This window comes from Triticum urartu, chromosome 3 (genome assembly GCF_003073215.2).
Source record: "Triticum urartu cultivar G1812 chromosome 3, Tu2.1, whole genome shotgun sequence".
In the NCBI taxonomy this organism is placed as follows: Eukaryota; Viridiplantae; Streptophyta; class Magnoliopsida; order Poales; family Poaceae; genus Triticum; species Triticum urartu.
The window spans coordinates 4882554-4903685 of record NC_053024.1 but is presented as its reverse complement, the minus strand read 5'-3'; the positions used below and the strand labels follow the sequence as shown (position 1 = coordinate 4903685).

The following is a 21132-nucleotide window of genomic DNA, read 5'->3' as shown; positions in this document are numbered from 1 at the left end:
CTCCTCCTAGCTAAATAGTGCCCTAACAGCCACGACAAGTGTGTCAAGTCAACAGATTGTCTGGACATCTAGATTAACCTAATGTAATCACGATCGAGTCTAGCTAAATATATAGCTGCTCGGAGACCCCAGGTCAAGTCAACTGCTCAAAGTCGTCCAGGCCGACACTTAATCTTTGTTGTCAGTGCATCTTAATCATGGTTGCAGGCTCGAAACAGTCAAGCAAAGCTTCTGGCAACTGTAACATACAATTCCTCCGCGTTGTGAGCGATCGAGGCATGGCCATAAAAATGTACGTGCTAGAGATGCTCACTGCATCCGCAACTCTCAACTTAGTCGCACGTTTTGATCTGTGGCATGAATCGGACTCATGGGACCAGCATGCAAGTATACTGCGAGTCTGCGTTGCACTAAGCAGAACAGTGTGGCAGTTCACCGATAGGCAAAATGGGCATCACAATTTCAATAAGAAGATCTGAGTGCCGCAGCGGAAGCGTAGTGGGCCCATAATGCATAGGTCCAAACCTGGCTCTGGTAATATGTTCCCCATTGGGCTGAATTGTTTTTGCTGGGCTGCGATATTTTATGCATTGTTCCGCCAATTTTCAATGTGATGAGTTTTGAACTGGACTTCAGTTTTCCATATTGTCGATTTCGATTTTGCAGGATCGTTTGGCCCGTTTCTTCTATTCATGCATCTTTCGAACTGATTCTTTCCCTGAAAGAAAGGTCTTGGATCAATCCGTTTGACTTTCTTTTTTCCTGGTATTGTAGATTCTTTTTTTTTTTGAACCGGGCAAACCCCCTTTCCATTACTTAGAACGGAAATACAAAGTTCGACAGTAGATTCTTTTTATGGTGACATTGTAGAAATTTTCAAGCCATGCATTTGTCGCTGCGTCCACGAATAAGTATACTTCTATCATATGGTACAACAAATTGCTTTTCTTTCCCCTCTAGTAAGGCGATTAGGAAAAGCCTTTCTCCCCTCGATTTTCGCCGCCAAGCCCATGGATCCACCTCCACTCTACCTGCCGCTCCGACTGCCGGTGGCGGGAAAAGGACCTTGTCCCTCGGCTCCGGCTAGGTAGGGTTTTGGTCCTTCTTTTTCTGTTGCATCCACTTAATTTCAATCAGGTCAAAATAAAAAAGCTGAAGACATTTCTTGACCAAAGAATCAATGGGAGGAAACAAAAATAATATAAGGATAGACTATAGTAAAAAGTAATAGGAAAAAACCAGCAAATCTTTCATGCTTAAATACCCCGTGAGGTGCTTCAGAAGAGCATAGAATCATTCTAAGTATGGGAGCGGTGATATTTAAGCATCGGCGGCTTGTTCTGGCGGCGGCAAAGGTCGTTCGGTGGTCCATGGACCTCGATGTATTTTTTTTATGTTTGTGCTGCTTTGTCCTTCCGATGAATCTTTATTTTAGTATAAACCTTTTCGCATAGAATCATATGTCATGCAATAAAATTATAAATTTACATTTAATTTCCACGTTGACGTGCAAAAGAAGAAGGCTCATTATACTGTGAACAAAATTCAACTTCAAATTTTGTCGAGCTGACTGACTGTTTTTTCCTTTTCTTTTTGAGTCAACTACAGCGGGCAAAAGCCAACCTGAACATATTATTTATCTTTTGAAAAAAAGAGCAGGATCAGACACTGTTGGATCAGTGGATAGGAGATCGGCCGCCAAGAAGATATACAGAAGAAGTCATTGGCTTGCCGAGTCACTGGAATAGCCTTACTGGCTTGCTTGGTTTTACAACCGAGCTAAACCCATTTGCATTAATAGCTTATGAAATCCAGTGAAGGCCAGAAAAAGGCCATTTGCATTAATAGCATTAATTTGCTTGGTCGTACAAGCAGCAAAAAAAGGGAAGGCCGGAAAAACAAAAATATTATAGAGATTGCCAGGTGGAGCACCAGTAAGAAACCCATTCTGAATGTTCGCTCTCGAACAACAACTATGAGAAGGAAAAAAAACTACTAGCACGTGATACAAATGTTTTAAAAATTGGGGAGAATAGCACAAATTACAACCGAAAGGCAGCACCTGTGCCAAAGATATGCATCATCCCAAACCATCGGCCATCAGCTTCCAATTAACCGCCGGAGGCGCCAGATGAACGTCTTGGCAGGAGTCGCCACATCACCTGTGGTTCCTCGGTGTCTTGCCCCGCGGGGCCGGAGGTGTCCGTCCTACTTGCATCCCTCCTCCCCCATTTCCTGCTGCCCCGTTATCTCCTCCCCCTGGCACACCCCCCCTGATCAAATTGGTTTCCCCCTCCCCTTGTCCCGACCCCAGCGCTCTGACCAAAGTCGTCAAATGTGCGCCCTGATGCCATCGCAACAAATTATATGTCAAAATGGGCATCCACCTCCAAAAAATGAGAACTAGAACTGACTCGTCGTTGCGTTTGCATACCTTTGCAAATGGCAGAGCATGGGAATGGGAGCAGGGAGCAGCAGCATACGATCACCAGGAGGATTGCCACGGTGCGTGCGAGCGAGGATGGAGAAGAAGAAGACCGCTTCATGGTCGATCAGACTACCTTGTCCTGCTTTCCCAGTTTCAGTTCTGAATAAATGATTCGATGTCTCTTTGTGATTGTGGCTGGGTCACTCCACTCCTCCTAGTTAAGTACTCTAACTGTAACGACAAGTGTGTCAAGTCAACAGATTCTCTGAACGTCTTGATTAACGTAATTAACTTAATCACGATCAGTCGATGCTGCCATTGAAGAAGTGAATCTAATAGCTGCTCGAAGACCCCAAGTCAAGAGCTCAAAGTCGTCTCTGCCGACACTCAATCTTAGGTGTCAGTGCATCTCAATGGCAGTTGCAGGCTTGAACCAACCAGTCAAGCAAAACTGCTGGCAAGTGCAAGTAAAATAGAATTCGAGGCATGCATGGCCACCAAAACGTACGTGGTACAGTGAATGAAAATATTTACTGCTACCACTCCGCCTCCACTACAAGCTTTTTTTTTTGCCCGAATACACAAAGTTTGCGTTTCATTCATTGATAGATGAAAAATAGCATGAGTACATAAGAGGGTACAAGACATGTCACGAACAAATACAGAGGCGTGAACATGGTGCCCAACATAGAGAGACATGAGGAACTCAACCCAAGCAAAGAAAAACACAGCTAAACTCGCCAACCAAAGAAACAATCTGACCAACAACAAGACAACCGACATCTCCAAAGTCAGCACCGAGGACGCCGCGAGCAAACAAGACAACGCCTTCAAGAAGGAGAACGACACCAAGACGCCGCCACCGCTGTCCGATCTGGAAAACCGGATCTAGGGTTTCCCCTGAAGCTCGAAGAGGGGCACAATCATGGCCATGACAGCGCCTTCAAGAAGGGAACGACACCAACAAGTATCGCCGCTGCCAGCACAGAATGCAGGATTTTGCCCTGGCCAAATTGTAAGCAATCCCAAGCCGTCGGAGCATGAGTCGGAGAAGAGGAAGTCAAGTACAGGCCGGAATTGTGACTGCAGGAAGGGGAGCCACGCCCGACGCCGAAGGAGGCATTGGGCGCCGCCTGACGTACGAGCTCCAAAGGAGGGTAAGGTTGCATGGCTGAGCGGAGTGAATGGCGGCAGGTTGCGTGGCCTCCACTACAAGTTGCCAGTGCACGAACTGCAGTCGGGTGATAGGTGATCCTGAAGCCACAACCCTGAAGTCGGCCGCACGTTTAGTAAGTCTGCATTGCACACTTGACAGTTGGCTGATAAGTAAAGGTGGAAACCGCAACAAGAACAATGTTATCAGTGTAGCACAGCGGTAGAGTGGTGGGCCCATAACCCACGGGTCCCAAGATCGACACCTGGCTCTATGCTTCATTTTCTCGCGTGGTCCACATTTCCCCTTGTAGGATTGTTTTCACTGATTCTTAACCTGAAGAGGAAAGCAGATTCTTGGATCAATCCACTTGACTTTGTATTGTCGATTTTTTTACGGGTACATTGTAGAAATTTACAAGCTGTTCATGTACCATTGTTAGTGGATTGGTGATTGTGACTTTGTGAGTGGCCATCGAGACAATGTAGCACAAGACACACACAAACACACACGCGCGCGCGCGCGCACACACACACACACTCAAAACCCTACCAGTGGTCGAAACGGTAAGGCCTTCGGTTCAGGCTTTTACTGGTCGGACCGCCAGTTCACCAGTTCGATTGCTAGTTTTGCAAACAATGATATATTTAGAGTAATAATATATGCTAATATAGAATTAAAAATAGGGTCAAATAGCAATGATTTCCTCTATTGGAAAACAAAGAAACACAGCTAAGGTGATTATCAGCCCAAGGATAGGTCAATGCCCATGACCTAAGATCGAATCCCTTGAATCCATCTACTTGCAACACTAGTTCAACAACTCGGTTTATTAGCCAGTTTCACGGGAAAAAAAAAGACTTATCGGTTCTCGTCGGTCTAGTTGCATATCGGTCCTTTGTGCTTAAAAAACCATTGGGATTGTTGGTTCTTCTTTTTTCTGGTTCGACTCAAAGTCCGGTCCGGTTTCTTAAACTAAGACACATGCCAGAGATGATCGATGACAGAAGAATAGAACACACATGTGTGCGCACATGCACACACAGTGAGAGAGAGGGGGGGGGGACCAGAAACGAGTTGCGACAAGCAGCCATCAGCAAGAACATAACACTCATCAACACTAGATCAGACTGTGAAGAGCAGGGGCTACCTTTGTTGGACCAATCGAAAATAGATCCTACATCAAGAAGACATAGTGAAGAAGTCATCATCTTGCCTTGCAATCAGTCTGCACTTTGTAGAGTAAGGAGTGCCGTAGCCACTATAGAATGGTCTCCCACCGCCTAGCCACATCGTGACAAGGACAACCGCAAACTGTGCCGTAGGGCAACACATTTCGCTGAGACAGCCCTTGCACCTCCTCTTAGCCTCACCGCAAACCACCATCACTAAAAGAGTGCACCTGAGCACTATGCAAGGTAACAGACCCTCAAATGCCGTAAAGGGCACCGAACACCAAGACCTCGTCATCCCACAAGCACGCATGCGAGTAGGTCGACCAACAGAACCAAGACCAAGGTATCGGCGGTTGCCACAGAGCACTTCCACCGCCACCACCAGATGCCTCCAAGGAGAGCCAACAAACCAAACGCAGCCCAAAAGAGATGCCAAACGACTAACAAGGATCAATGAGTCCAAAACAACTCCCCAAGGGGGCAATGACAATGAAGACATCATTGTTGTCCGGTCCAATATGGAGTTAAGGCTTTTCCATGAAGCATAAATAGAATGAAGTACGGGAGGTTCAAACTGCGCCTGGAAGGAGGGAAATAACACCCGTAGGCCGTCAGAAGCATTGCATCCCAGACCTAACAACATCATGTCGGTTGTCGACACCAGAAAAACACATGAGTGCGGGACCTCATCATTCTTCAGCTAGTCAGCGGCGAGCATCCTTGCCAGCCCCAGTCCCCCCCCCCCACCGATGGCATAGTCACTCATCCCGAGCACCATTGTTGATGAAAGGTCGATCGATCATGCCTGTCGCACGAACCGAAACCAAAACCGCCGACCAAAAATCAGTACCCCCCTCCCCCCGACAACAACCGAGTTGCAGCATTGAGCCCAGGCCGCCACGTCGTCCAGAGCGTGCGCACTCGTGCCACGGGCAAGCCCCCGCGGAATCAAGCGCCCCACGCTACCCCATCCCATGCGAGAGGAGGATCCAATGGCAACGAGGAAGAAGGATGGGGAGGAGTGACGGTGGCAGGTAGGGTTTCCTCCTGGGCCCCGCGCGGGAACAACACGAGGGACAAATATTGAGGTTATTTGCTAGAACCTTGATTGACTATTAGAAATGGCAAATTTTAACATGGTCCCTCTTATCCCTTCTTTTTACAAGTGAGGTAAAAAGGTAAGAGTTAATCAGACCACTAATTAATGAGATCAACAACTCAAATCTATTACATACTCTTACCTCTCATGTGACATGAGGGGGTAAGAGGGAGCATGCTAAAATTGCTCGTTAGAAATAGTATATGTTTCTTGGGTTTTTTCCAAAAAAAGAAGAAGATTTGGATGTGGTTTTATTTTAGTGCGATACACATACAGATATCGTGCTTTCTAGTCCGTACAAAACTTCGCTGCATATTTATGTGTAGTTCCAATTTCACGACATGGCACATCTGCATTGTTGCTATTTCTCTTTCTTGACTGTCTAATGGAAAATAATTGTAAAAACACAAACGAAAAATCACAAAACTATTGCTTTGGCGAAATATGAGAATGTCCATTGGGATTGTTGGTTCTGGTTTTTTCTCGTTCGACCAGCAGTCGGGTTCGGTTACTTAAACTAAGACACACAGCGGAGATGATCGATGATAGAAGTGGCACCAAGCAGAAGAATGGAAAACGCACGCATGCGCGCGCGTGCACACACACACAGAGAGGGGGACCAGAAACGAGTTGCGACAAGCAGCCGTCAACAAGAACATAACACCCATCAACACTAGATCAGACTATGAAGAGCAGGGGCTACCTTTGTTGGACCAACCGAAAATAGATCCTACGTCAAGAAGACATAGAGAAGAAGTCATCATCTTGCCTTGCAATCAATCTGCACCTTGTAGAGCTAGGAGCGTCGTAACCACTATAGGATGGTCTCCCACCGCCTAGCCACGTTCTGACAAGGACAACCGCAAACTGTGCCGTAGAGCAACACATTTCGCCGAGACAGCTCTTGCACCTCCTCTTAGCCTCACCACAAACCACCATCACTTAAAGAGTGCACCTGAGCACTATGCAAGGTAACAGACCCTCAAGTGTCGTCAAAGGACACCAAACACCGAGACCTCATCGTCCCACAAGCACCCATGAGAATAGGTCCACCAACAGAACCAAGACCAAGGTATCAACGGTAGCCACAGAGCACTTCCACCACCACCACCAGATGCCTCCAAGGAGAGCCAACAAACCAAACGCGTCCCAAAAGAGATGCCAAACGACCGACAAGGATCAATGACTCCAATACAACTCCCCGGTGGGCGGGACAATGAAGACATCATCGTTGTCCGATCCAATATGGAGTTGAGGCTTTTGCACGAAGCATAAATAGAATGAAGTACGGGAGGTTCAAACTGCGCCTAGAAGGAGGGAAACAACACGAGTAGGCCGTTGTAAGCATTCATCCCGACCTAACAACAGTTGTCAACACCAGAAAAACACATGAGTGCGGGACATCATCATTCTTCAGCCAGTCAGCGGCGAGCGTCCTCACTAGGTCGATCAGTAGGCATAGTCACTCATCCCGAGCACCGGTGCTGATGAAAGGTCGATCGATCATGGCTGCCGCACGAACCCAAACCACAACCACCGACCACAAAAGCGCAAGCCCCCGCCGAATCAAGCGACCCACGCTACCCCATCCCAAGCGAGAGGAGGATCCAATGGCAACGAGGAAGAAGGATGGTGAGGAGTGTCGGTAGCAGGTAGGGTTTCCTCCTGGGCCGCCCGCGGGAACAACACGGGGGACAAATGTTGAGGTTATTTGCTAGAACCTGCTGAGTGACTATTAGAAATAGTATGTCTTTCTTTTTTTCTCGTTCGGTCTGGGAGACCCCCAGACCGAACAACTCGTTCGCTACCAGAGGGAGATCGACCGAACCCACTCGCTCGGAAGGAAAAAGCCCTAGCCCGAACGCCCCACCCACCGATCCCTACAGGCCTTTTTCCTGCAAAAAAGAAAACCAAAAATAAAGCCCAGATTAAATCACTAGTAAAAGCCCCAGTTTTTATGTGACTAATAAACACTGGTCTTTTGCACGACAAAAAATGCCATGATCTTTTGCCATTATATGGAAATAAAATTAGCATGCTCAAGTTTATGGTTTCAAAAAAATAACGCAAAAAAAGAAGAAAGTCATGGCAATCTGCTTCTTTACACTACAAAAGATGCCATCACTACAAAAGTTTACACTACGAAAAAGTTGCTGTGAAGTTTACATACATATAGATACAAGATGGCAAAAAAAGAGGTTTACAATACGAAATTTGCCATCATGGCAACAATGCGGTGAAAAATGTTTTTTAACATCTTAACTTGCCATGGCAAGTTTGCCATGTTTTTGAACATATTAATTAAAGAAAATTGCCATGGAAATTTTCTGAGAGATGGAAAATGTTGTGACATGGCAAGTTTGCCATGTTTTTTAACATCTTAACTCGCCATGGCAAGTTTGCCATTTTTTGAACATCTTAATTAAAGAAAATTGCCATGGCAAATTTTGATAGATGGAAAAATGTTGAGACATGGCAAGTTTTGAGAAATTTTTCATGGCAAGTTTGACATGTTTTCAACATCTTAACTTGCGATTGCAAGTTTGCCATGTTTTTGAACATCGTAATTAAAGAAAATTTCCATGGCAATTTTTGGGAGATGGAAAAATGTTGAGACATGGCAAATTTTGAGAAATTACCCATGGCAAGTTTGCCATGTTTTTAACATCTTAACTTGCCATGGCAAGATTGCCATGTTTTTATACATCTTAATTAAAGAATTTTGCCATGGCAAATTTTGAGAGATGGAAAATGGTGAAAAATGGCAACTTTTGAGAAAATGACAACAAATAACAAAAAAACAAGTAAATATGTTTATTCCCTACAAAAGAATGGCAAACTTGCCATGGAAAAATCTACACAGCATAATTCCTCTCTCAAATTTGCTATGTGATCAGACCACCAATTTTACAAAAGTTGCCATGTGTTCTAGAAAATGTAGTACTTCTGCCATCGAAAAAAATTAAAAATAGGCATGGCTTCACAAGTATATTTAAAGATGCTACAAAGTAAAATTTGCTATGTTCTAGAAATGTAAAATTTTCCATCATATTTAAATTAAATTTGCCATCCTATTTACAATAAATTTTACATGGCAACTTAACTAAAATTTCTACATCAAGCATCATGTAGTTTGCAATGGTCTCTCCTCCATCAACTACATGATGGCAAATTAAACAAGCTAATTCAACAGGACAACAAAAAAACTGAACATCTGCAGAAAATTCAGTCAGTAGGTGCGTGCTGGACGGATGGAGTAGCAGGTACCGTTGCATTGGCGACCAGCAGCATGAAGAACACAACGGTGTGGTTGCCATCGTCTCCAGCATGAGGTATGCGCCGGCGTGGTCGCCCCATGTAGGCCCGACGAGGTCGCCTCCGGCTTCCTCGGCTCCGCCACCCTTGCCGCCCCGGCCGCCATGACCTCCGCCACGACCTCCGCGATCCTCGCCGGAGCCACCCCAGCACGAGCGCCTAGGAGCGCCGCGCTCGAGCTCCAGGAGCAGCTCCTCTGCCAGTCCGCCGCGGCTTCCGAGTACGTCGCCGGTGCAACCACCCGCACGAGCTGCTCCGCCGTGGTCTCTGAATACGCCGCCGGGGAAGCCCCGCACGAGCTCGAGATGGAGGGGAGAAAAGTGAGCGGCGGAGTGGAGGAGGGAGTGGATAGACTCAGAGACTCGTTGGGGAAAGGGGGAAAAGGATAAGAGAAGGCAGGGCGTTCACGACGACGGGTGTTCTTTCCGTGATTCGTGTCAGAAAATCGTACGATAGAAACAGCGTTCGGGTTGGGCATCTAAAAATCTGACGTTTGGGCGTTATCGATTCTGAAAACATATTTGGATGTGGTTTTATTTTAGTGCGATACAGATACCGTGCTTTCCAGTCCGTACAAAACTTAGCTGCATATTTATGTGTAGTTCCAATTTCACTACACTGCACATGTGCATTGTTCTATTTCTCTTTCTCGGCTGTCTAATGGAAAATAATTGTAAAAATACAAACGAAAAATCAGGAAACATTGCTTTGGCGAAATATGACAATGTCTAGGATGAAAAAAAATGAAATTCCAAACAATTAAAGAAAACTAGTTTGTGATGAGTCCAAAGATACAAGGCCACTAATAATAGCACAAAGCTTGCTGAATCGGGAAATCACTCATCTCCCAGTAGTAGTAGTGTGGCCGCGGGTGTAGGTTCCTGGGACGTTGTTCAGTACCTCATGCCAGGAAGTTTCTTACGCTGTGGCGCCGCAATTGCTACGGCATAGGCATGGTCACACCCCGGGCATTGATGTGGCCTGGGGGCGCTCGTGTTGTACCCGCGGGTGGCGCTAGAGCGTCTGCATAGCCACACCCCGGGCAGTTCGGTTGGTTCGGCGGCCGGGACGCTGAAACTGCCGTACCGGACGACGGTGGTGGTGGAGCGTAGGCATTGCTACACCCGGGGCATTTCTGTTGCTTCGGCGGCCCTGGCGCCACAAGTGCTGTATCAGCCAGCGGCGGTGCTGCATACTCATGGCCAGAACCCGGGTGGCTCATTCCCCTCAGCGGGCCTGGTATCGGTGAATTCCGCCATATTCTTCCTTGACGCACTCCCCTCGGAAAATTCAAGGTTGCACCTGCATGAACACCACCATCGCATACAAATCACACGAATAGCCCCAGTTGCCGCATGCAAGGACATCAATTCCAAAGACAACAAAACACCTGCAGGGCGGGAGGTTCCCGTTGGCCCTGGCGGCAGAGCATGGAAGCAGGAAGCAGCATATGATAATAGCCAGGAGGACCAAATCGTAGGATGAAGAAGATCGCTTCATTATCGATGTCAAACTAGCTTCTTGTTAGCCTTGTGCCTGTAGACAGTTCCCAATGGCTTCTTTTATATGATTATTAGTACTAGTATGTTGACGTATAATGTGCTGCCTAGTCTCTTCCATCAGATCGGTCTTTTGGTTGCATTGGCTAGAGCATGCACTTCTACATAGTATCAGAGACGTATAATATACTGTCTAGTCTCTTACATTAGATTGGTCTTTTGGTTGCATTGGCTAGAGCATGCACTTCTACATACTATACTCCCAAATCGTAGTGACATTAATCAAATTAATTAGAAGCAGATGACTTTAGGTCAAAGTCGTCTCTCGATACGCTTGTACTCGATACTCATCCTGGGTTCGATTCTTTGCCAAAATTGCCAGCCCGATGTCTTGGGAGTCAAGCGATGCTAGTCACCTGCTAGAACAGGTCAAGCAGGAGTGTAAAATAAAGAGGAAGTTCACTCTTGAGCTTTGTGCAATGGATTGTGGCACAGCCATAGTTTGGAATTTTTTTATTACAACCACTGAATATCAGAGCGACTGGATGGTACAAAATGATTATTATTATTGCGGGTATAATATTGTATTACTCATCTCATAATGTTCAAACGACCAGCAAGAACCAACTCTACTGCATCTGACGGGCAGAACCAACCCAAGTCATAGTTCTATATTCTCTATGCGCAAATTTATCTAAACTGTCGCTGGCCTTATTTTGAGTGCGACTAACATGAGTAATACAAGAATCACAAAGACAACATGAGGTGCCTAATATCCTTAACGAGCGAGGAGTAGAAAGATCTTTCCAGTTCACGAACATAAATCAACTTGACTGTAATAATAGAATACATCTCAACCATGATTGGCAAGTCACTCTGGATGGCAATCGACAAACCTTCCATGCAAGCACAGAATTCTGCTTCAAGAGCTTCACGGCAAGAAGAGCTCCTTGTAAGAAGAGAAGATAATGCATCCCTTAATTTTCCCTATATATTAATGTTGATATGTTTTCCAATAGATATAAATTCGTTGTATAATTCTAGTAAGCCCCCTCCGCTTGAAGATGTGTAGCAAGTTTACCAATAGATTGCAAAGGCTTCTCTGACCAAGTTACTGAAGATGCGTAGCAAGTCAAGTGGCCGAAGTCGTCCCTCTGCTTATCAGTGCTGCCCCCTCCATCCCAGCGCATGGCTTGAACCGGTCAAGCAAACCTGCTGGTAAATGGTAATAAGTGTAACATAGAGCTCGTACGTAGACGCTAATCCGGACTGATCCACGGATGCATATGCACGGCCAGCAAAAGTGCATGGTAGAGTAATTGTGCCATGCATGCAACCTACTACTTACCACTCCGTCTCCACTAGCTATTAGCTTTTTTTAGGTAAACCCACGCTCTGTTAATGTTACAGGTATGGTGACTGGATCATAAGGTAGATCAAGCCAAATGTGACGACCAGCACTAACGACGTTGTGTGCTTTGCAAGTATGAGCCTAGAAGTTACAATTCCTACTTCCGTACATGAAATAACAACTGGAAAATGAAGTTTGCCAAGCCTGAGTTTCCTGAATGATTGCGCCATAATGGGCATTCGAGCCCATCTGAATTTCTTTGACCAGTCCCGGGCAATCTGTGCCCATATGAACTCTTGCATTAATCAGATCTTCAGAAAGGGAGAGACCTTCCCGACATGCCAATGCCTCCATGCAAGTCGCATCTGAGATTGCATGTTGTAGGGCAGTGGCGGCGCCAACAAAAAACTCTATGGGTTCATTTGTAAGTTCTGGGGTCAATTTGCTCAACTTGCTAGGAGTGATAAACAAAATTTCAAAAACCAAAGGGGTGTTGTAGAGTTGTGGGGTTGGTTGAGCGCACAGCCTACATGTAGCTTCGCCGGACTCAGCTCCCCTGGCGTGCTGCAGGGTGCAGTTGGGTCACTGACATGTGGGCCAACCGGCAGACGGGCCCACATGTCAGCGACCAAACTGCACACTGCAGTACGTCAGACGATCCCAGTCCAGCTTCGCCACTGTCGTAGGTTCTCCACTACGGGTGGCGCCTTTAGCGCTGGCTAGAGGGACTGGCGCCCACGAACTGGGCCAGCCCAAGTTGCCTTGTTTGCTTGAGTGCGGTTGACCGGTCGACAGTTGACTAGTTGACCGGTCAACCATTGAATTTTGAAAAAAAAACAGAAAAAAGATACAGAAAAATAGAATTTTTCATGAATTCAAAAATGATCATGAATTTGAGAGATAAATAATTTTGTGAATTCAAAACTGAACCAGAAAAATAGAGAAATTTCTTGAATTTAAAAATGATCACAAATTTTGTACGCATCAGGGTCTAGGAAGAGGGAGGAGCTGTCCCTCTTCCTAGGCCCTGATGTGTACAGCTGAGAACGTATTGAAGTAGTGTAGTTTCAAGTTCCAGAATCTCATTTGAGTTTGTGTTTGAGAAAACCTCTTTTGAGTTTTACACAGGTTATAATCGAGAGGCAACAACTCCTCCACACAAAGTGGACCTCTCCGAAGCCATACAGCAGTAGTACTCTCTGTACGGCTATACAATGCCAACCGATGTGCTACCATATTTTGCTCACGCTTAATTTTTGACGGAATAAACTCTGGCTCAACCATGTGATGCCGAATCTCCGATACCAAATGTCCATACGCCGATGTGGTTAAACTCTCCCCAGTCATAGCCGCCAGTGCCACTGACGAGTCGGACTGAACGACGATAGGAAGGGTACAGTGCTGGAGAGCTAACGCCATACCCTGCATATTGCATGTAGTTCGGCCTACAATGCATCATTACATTTAAATATGCATCTGTAGGCTGCGAACATCACACTCCCGTCGTGCCTTCGCAGTATCATACCAGCCGCCGCTGATCCATCGGAGTGCATGAACGCTCCATCCACAAATAAAGCAGCTCGGTCAGCAGGTGGACGCGGCCACGGCAGTGGTCTGCTCAAACCACGCTGCTCGACGGCTGCCTCCTGAATCATTGGCATCTTTCCTTTGATTATTTCTTCTGTAGAGAATCTCCTGCACATATTCAAAGAGTTCATATAGCTCTGGAGAAAGTCAGCCGTTGTCGCCGAGGATGGAACCTCTTTCCCGTGTGCTAAACCTGAACACAAGGACCATATTCTCCAAAGCAGCATAATTGTGCAGTCACGCATGCTGTCATCACAATTCGCAAGGATGTTCAGGAGCCAATCCTTTCCTGTATCCTCAAGCAACTCTTGGTGCGGCAAAGTCCACACACTAGGCATCTGTGTCCAAACCCCTCTTGCATGCTCGCAGGATACCAAGGCATGGAAACTAGTTTCGTTCTCCCTCCCACACACTGGACAGCCATCCCGGATAGAGATATGCCTATATTTTTTGCACGCATTTGTTGCAACGGCACCAGACAAAACTTTCTAAGCCATTATTCTCAATTTAAGAGGAACTTGTGCACTCCAGATCCGCCGCCAAATTGATCTCCGATCAGTCGGATTACTGCTAGTCGAGCCCACACCAAGCGAGTACTGAGCCTCCGTTGCTAGGCGGTACGCGCCCCGGACTGAAAACTGACCGCTTCGTTCGGGGTACCAAGCAATGAAGTCCTGGTAACAACTTTGGAAGGGTACGGCTGCCTAATCTTTGCAAATTACAGTCCAGCAACAACTAGTAATCCCGGCCGGTACAGCTATTCTCATGTGCAAACTGCCGTTAAAGGACAATTTCTTCTCAACACCATCATGCACTGGTCACCAATCTGCACGGAAGTGAACAAGTCTCTTGTTCGGTGGCACATGTATGACTTATGTGAACTCAACATTAACTATCGCTCTCCTTCAGTAGCACATATTTGAACTTAAAAAGGAATTTCACCACTGACTTTAGTCATTTTGAGTCAAAATACGCAGCTATCTCACCATTTTTCTAGGTAGTCTTATACATTTTCCCTGTATTATTGCGCTCGGCCTGCTTCTGCATATCCCATCCATATTTTGTCATGTTTTTTTTCTTTTGAAAAGAAGGATGACCCCCGGCCTCTTCATTTGCACGATGCATGCAGCCACTTTATTAATGGGAAACCATTCCTATCATACGAAAACATCAGACCAATCGTGCGCCATTGATTTGTGTTCCATCCCATGGTCCTCATCTCCACAAAAACCCCGTTCTAACCGCCCGTAATCGACGCATCTACCTGCCATATATCTGTCACCCTGTTCCTCCCCCAAATCTCTCCTTGTTTTCAAACCCTCTTCGCCTCCGAGGTCACGAGCCACCACGCCACCATGTTCTGTCCGCTAGCGCCACCCAGAATTGACTTACTTGTTTCCGAAAAATAAGGAGATATTAAATCAGCCGGTAGTTAATAGCAATCCCACTTGATTAGCGCCCAGTTTTGGAAACAGCTCACGAGAGTTGCATGGGGCCTTCGTACTTATCAACGACTGCGACGCTTCTAATCTTGCGATCAGGAAATGGTCTTATAGGAAGCTAGGACGAGTAGTCTGATCCCTAGCGTTTTTTTTTTTTGCGGGGTTAAAAGGGATTTCGTTGCTCAAGATGGATGAAGATCCTCCAAACAAAGTAGTGGTACATTAGCAGGGCCAGACTTGAGCCAAATTGCCGTCCTGGCTTCTACACAACCAATTGAAGCTAACCTATGACTGACGGTATTTTGGTGCCTGCTAATAAGAACAATAGAGCTATCCCTTTCACCAAGGATTTTCCTCACTTCATTCACTAGCATCGCATGCAGCGATCTGTCCTGTGCATGTGCCTGGATAGAAGCCACAGCAACCTGGCAATCCATCTCAACATCAACTGGGAGCGGCGACCATTGCATAGCAAAATTGAGTCCCTCCAAACATGCAGCAAGCTCAGCTTGTAAAGGGCTTGGGCAATTAAGGAGATTCCGGCAGGCCGAGAAGATGATGGCGCCAGTACTGTCTCGCAAGACCATCCCAGCACCCGCCCCTCCTGTTGTTTCACAGAAAGACCCATCCACGTTTAATTTTACTCTCCCGTGGTCTGGAGGTTTCCATCTGGTCGACTGGTTCAAAGTGGCTACATGTAGTAACGATGCTGGTCGGCCTCCAACCTGTAACACCATTTTTCCTTTAATATGATCGCCTGATGGATGTTGCTTGATGGCCAGAAGTGATGCCTCATAGCTGAGCAAGAACCGGCAAGATGCTTCAACCGGGGGAGGGTTTTTTTGTCATGGATGATTTCATTCCGGATGTGCCATGCGCGCCAGAGGACCATTAGTAGTCGCATGCGATCATCTTCTCCCAGCCCGTGCAACACGTCAAATAGCCATTCCATGCCCGTGTGTTGCACTGTAGCTATACCGGGCAGGTTCCAGTGCTTCGCCATGGCTCGCCATAGCGGTTCACTGGGAAATAACCTGATAGTATTTTTATATCTATTTCAAGAAAAGGGGCACTCTGTAGGTAAAATAATGCGGCCCGCACTGTCTAGCCACATTCTTATAGTATTAGTTTTCGTTGCACGAGCAGCGCGTGTGTGTTGCTACAGCCAACCATTTTAGCAACATTATATAAGTTGGAGTAGGTAAAAGATCGATGCTCCCTTTATGCAAAAGTATATATAATTGTCAATAATACTAGTACTACTTTATCTACCATCTGCTGCAACCACTATCTGAATGATGTGCAATTATTCGTCACAGTGGAGGTGGGTGGAGCACTGCTCGTCCCGGCCTGGCGGACTCCAACATGGTTACTTAAAGGACGTGAATATATATGCGGCACAACATTCACACCTCCCCGGCCGTGACTTCTTGCCGGCATGGCCGGGCTGGCCGCGGCGCGCGAGCTGCGCCGGGAGGGCCACGACGTGACGGTGCTGGAACAGAGCGGCGACGTTGGCGGGCAGTGGCTGTATGACCCGAGGACCGACGCCGCCGACGCGCTGGGCGTCGCGTCGCCGGTGAAGGTGCACAGCAGCATCTACGCCTCGCTCCGGTGATGGCGCCGCCTCCTGGCAGCGCCGCTTCTTCTTCTACCTCTCGTTGTCTCTCACAACTCTCTCTTCTCTCAAGAGAACAAGGCCGCACACATGGAAGGAACACACACACACCTCACCGTGGAGGAACCAGCTTTGCTTTTGTTCTCCCAGTAAGATACACATATGCTACATCTTTTCTCTGCTCAGCCCTCACGGCTCCTTCTTTCTCATTGACTCAAAGTAGCACATATATACAGGAGATCAGCCTCATGCCCGCACTAATTAGCCGGACCACTCGGCCTCTAACACCACGACTCTAACTAACCATTAACTCATGCACGCCCATGCACAGCGTGTGCACCTATCTCTCAACGGCCACACACGACTTGGCCACCAGCTAGCATGCAGCTAATATCAAACCGATGCATGCACTAACTAACTCGCCCAATTCTCTTGGTCATCCAGCCGGCCGTTTCTAGCTTCTTGTCCGGCTCGCCGCATCGCACGACGATGCCGTATCACACGGCACCAGCATCACGCCTACCACACCGCATCTCACGGTCACCGGGCATCTCGCTTCCTTGCACGCTACAGCTAAGACTTCGCCGGAGTACAACTCGCTAAACTAAGCTACATGCAGAACGAAAATAACACATGCAGATACATGAATCAAGATTAAACCTAACATCCGGCTCATCAGCCCCCGGCAGACCACGGGCTTCACCGACTTCCCCTTCTGCCCCAAGAGCGGCCGCGACGACCGCCGCTTCCCGGGCCACCGCGAGGTGCACCTGTACCTCAAGGACTTCTGCGACGCGTTCGGGCTCATGGAGGCCGTGAGGCTCAACACCAGGGTCCTGCGCGCCGCCATGACGCCGGCGCGTAAGTGGGCGGTGAGATCCATGGACCTCGGGCTCGGGGAGAGCGATGGTGCCGACGGGAAGGGGTTGGACGCGTACGTGGACGAGGTGTTCGACGCCGTCGTCGTCGCCACCGGACACTACTCGCAGCCAAGATTGCCAAGCATCAAAGGTAAGTAAAGCAATGCAAGCTCCACCCATGCATAATCGTTTACTATAAAGAAGAAGATGTACGTACAGGCATGGAGACGTGGAGGGGGAGGCAGATGCACAGCCACTCTTATAGAGTGCCGGAGCCGTTCCGCGGCGAGGTTGTGGTGGTCGTCGGGTGCGGGGATAGCGGCAGAGACATCGCCATGGAGATCCGCGGCGTGGCCAAGGAGGTGTACATCGTCGCCGGGTCCATGGAGGCGGTCACCCCAGGCTTGTCCAAGGTGCTGGCCAAGCACAGCGCCAACCTCCGTCTCCGACTTGAGGTACGTACACTATAGTACTACACAGAGGGAGTAGAAGAGAACCAATAGTACTTATAATGCACCGTTCATCGATCCTGGCCGGCCCGTAGGTGGAGCGTCTCTGCGAGGACGGGCGGGTGGCATTCAAGGACGGCGGTGGCTCTCAGCCGTAGCCACGTGTCGTGCTCTGGGCGCTTTTTTTGGATTTTATCTTTTTATTTTTCCACACGTGTTTTCGGCTATTTAAACGTTTTTTTAGGTTTTTTTTGACGTTTTGATTTTCCACCGGTTTTCCTTAGCTTTTCGACAAAAAAAATTCAAAAAAAATTGTTTGCGCAAAAAAGCGCGTTTTTTCCCCTTTGCGAGAATCACGTTTTTCCTTCCGTGAGAAGCACGGTTTTGCTTTCACGAGAGTCACGGCCGTGCCTCTCAGAAACGGAAAAAAAACGCGTTTTCTACGTCTTTTTCTTTTTCTTTTCGGTTGGCAATAGTCTTCCCCGACCGACTGTTAGTTGAGGGAAGTTGTTTTCCCGACCAACTAGGCTGTTGGGAATGTAGTGTTGTGGTGTAGTGTTGTCGCGGGTTGCATTATTGCAAGACTCCCTCCTGGATGGAGGAACTTTGCTACTTCTCTCAAGCACTTGAGACGTGAATTCTCTGTTGAGGATGTCATCGGTCATCTAAGTGTTGAGCAGAACTCGAGAGCAAAGGACTCACACGTGAAAGGGGCAGAGGGTTCTTTTAGCGCCAATGTGATGCAGAAGAACTTCCACAAGTTCAAGGGAAAGAACTCTGTCCAACAAAATACTACATTTAAGAAGAAGGGTAAGAAGAAAGACAAGAAGAGAGATGGGTGCTTTACTTGTGGTTCAGATGAACATTGGGCAAATAAGTGCCCAAACAAGTATAAGAAGCCAGGACAGGATGCAAAGTCTGTCAATGTGACTCTGAGCAACAATGATGCGGCATCAGGGTATGGTAATTTGTTTACCATACTTTCAGTTTGTCAGTCCACCAATTGGTGGGTTGACACTGGGGCCAATATTCATGTGTGTGCTGATGTGTCTTTGTTTTCTTCCTACCAGGTCGCACGAGATTGTTCTGTCTTGATGGGGAATGGCTCGCATGCTTCTGTTCATGGTGTTGGCACGGTAGATCTGAAGTTTACTTTGGGAAAGATCGTGCAACTGAAGAACGTGCAGCATGTCCCCGCCATAAAGAAGAATCTCATAAGTGGCTCCCTTCTATGTAAAGAAGGGTTTAAGTTAGTATTTGGGTCTAACAAAGTAGTCGTATCTCGGTATGGACTATTTGTTGGAAAAAGGATATGATTGTGGTGGTTTGTTCCGCCTTTCCCTGGAAGATTTCTGTAATAAAGTCGTGAATCAAATTCATTCTAATGTGAACGAATCTGAGGTTTGGCATTCACGTCTTTGTCACATAAATTTCAGTTGTATGACGCGGCTAGCTAAGATGGATCTAATCCCGAGTTTATTTTTAGACATTTTCAAATGACACCAGATTTTGCAAGCAAATGAGCATGCCGATGCTAGGCATCCATGTTACTTTTAATGATTTCCGATACCATGTGTAAGTTGCTACACGTACGGCCATTTATCAATCTTTTTGATCGAGAAATCTCCAGAAAATGCAACATTTGCTGAAAACAAAAATAATTTGGCATGGTCCCTTGAATTGGTCATACAAGGCCATGAAAAAATTGGGATCAGTTCAAGATTCTCAAAAAGCAACATGCCTTAGACGGACCCTTCTGGCCTACCCGAACACCCTGCGTTCAACATGGTCTATTTTCAGGCATCTTTCAAATGACCCCAGCAGGTCGGTATGCCCATGTTATATTTGGACCATTTCCGACACCATATGCAAATTGCGACACGTCCAGCCATTTATCGGCCTTTTTATCAAGAAAACACCAGAAAATGCAAAATTTGTCAAAAATTCAAACAACTTGGCATGGTGCCTTAAATTGGTCATATAACCTCGTGGAAAACATTTGGGGTCATTGACTGATGCCAAAAAAGCTCAATCTCAAACGGACCCTTCTGGCCTACCCGAACATTCTCCGTTGAACATGGTCTATTTTTGGACGTGCACGAAATGACACCAAAATTTTCCAGTAGGTGTGCATGCCGATGGTAGGCATCCATGTTAGGTTTGAATGAATTCCGTCACCGTATGCAAGTTGTATCACATCTGTCCATTTATTGGCCATTTTCACCGATAAAACTTCGGAAAATGCTAAAATTGTTAAAAAATCAAACAACTTAGAATGGTGACTAAATTGATCATATGAGCTCTTGAAAAAACATTGGTGTCATTTGACGGATGTCACAAAAAATGTGTTCTCAAACGGACCCTTCTGGCTTAACCGTAGACCCTCCATTGAACATGGTATATTTTAGGACATGAATGAAACGACCCCAACTTTTGATAGCAGGTGTGCTTGCCTATAGTAGGCGTCCATGCCCGTTTGAACAAATTCCAATGCCGTATGCAAGTTGCTTCACGTCTAGCCAATTATCGACCATTCTTCACCTAAAAAACATCCACTACAAGAAATCTGTTAATACGTGACGGATCTAGTCCGTCACAGATTAGTGAAAAACTGTCATGGGTGTCCATCCTTGACGGATTTGAGATCCGTCATGTATATCGCGTCATAATTTGATATCGTACCAGTCATGACGGTTCTTGGCCGTCATGGATCTGCCCCAGGCCCGCCCAGGTATAAAAACGGGAATAGGAACGTGTCACGCTGTTTGGTGGCCCCCAATCCCGGGATGGTGTCGAAAATTAGGGGCGAAAAGGACATTCCTAGGTTTGTCCCGCGCAACATAGGATGGCATCGCGGAGGACAACGCAACTGGGGCAAAGGGGCCCCGGCCGTCAAAGAGGCATGGTGGAGACGACAATCCGAGAAGACTACATTCCGCGCCCCGTGCGTGTCCGCACTACGCATTGTCCCAAGCCAAATCGCAAACGACCTCATCTCTCTCTCTCTCTCAATCAATCAAAATTTCGTTTCCCGCGCAAAGTTTCGTGTCCCACTCGAAGCATCGTCACGCGCCCGTTCATCATATTTGGATCCCTCCCTTTAGTATTTTGTTGTTGTTTTTTTATGCCGTGGCGATGGTGAACAAGAACACAACC

General features: G+C 46.9%; 1 pseudogene; it reads left to right on the top strand.

Moving 5' to 3' along the window:
- Positions 1 to 9274: 9274 nt before the first annotated feature.
- LOC125546439 lies at positions 9275 to 18134 on the top strand (annotated as a pseudogene).
- The last annotated feature ends 2998 nt before the right edge of the window (positions 18135 to 21132 follow it).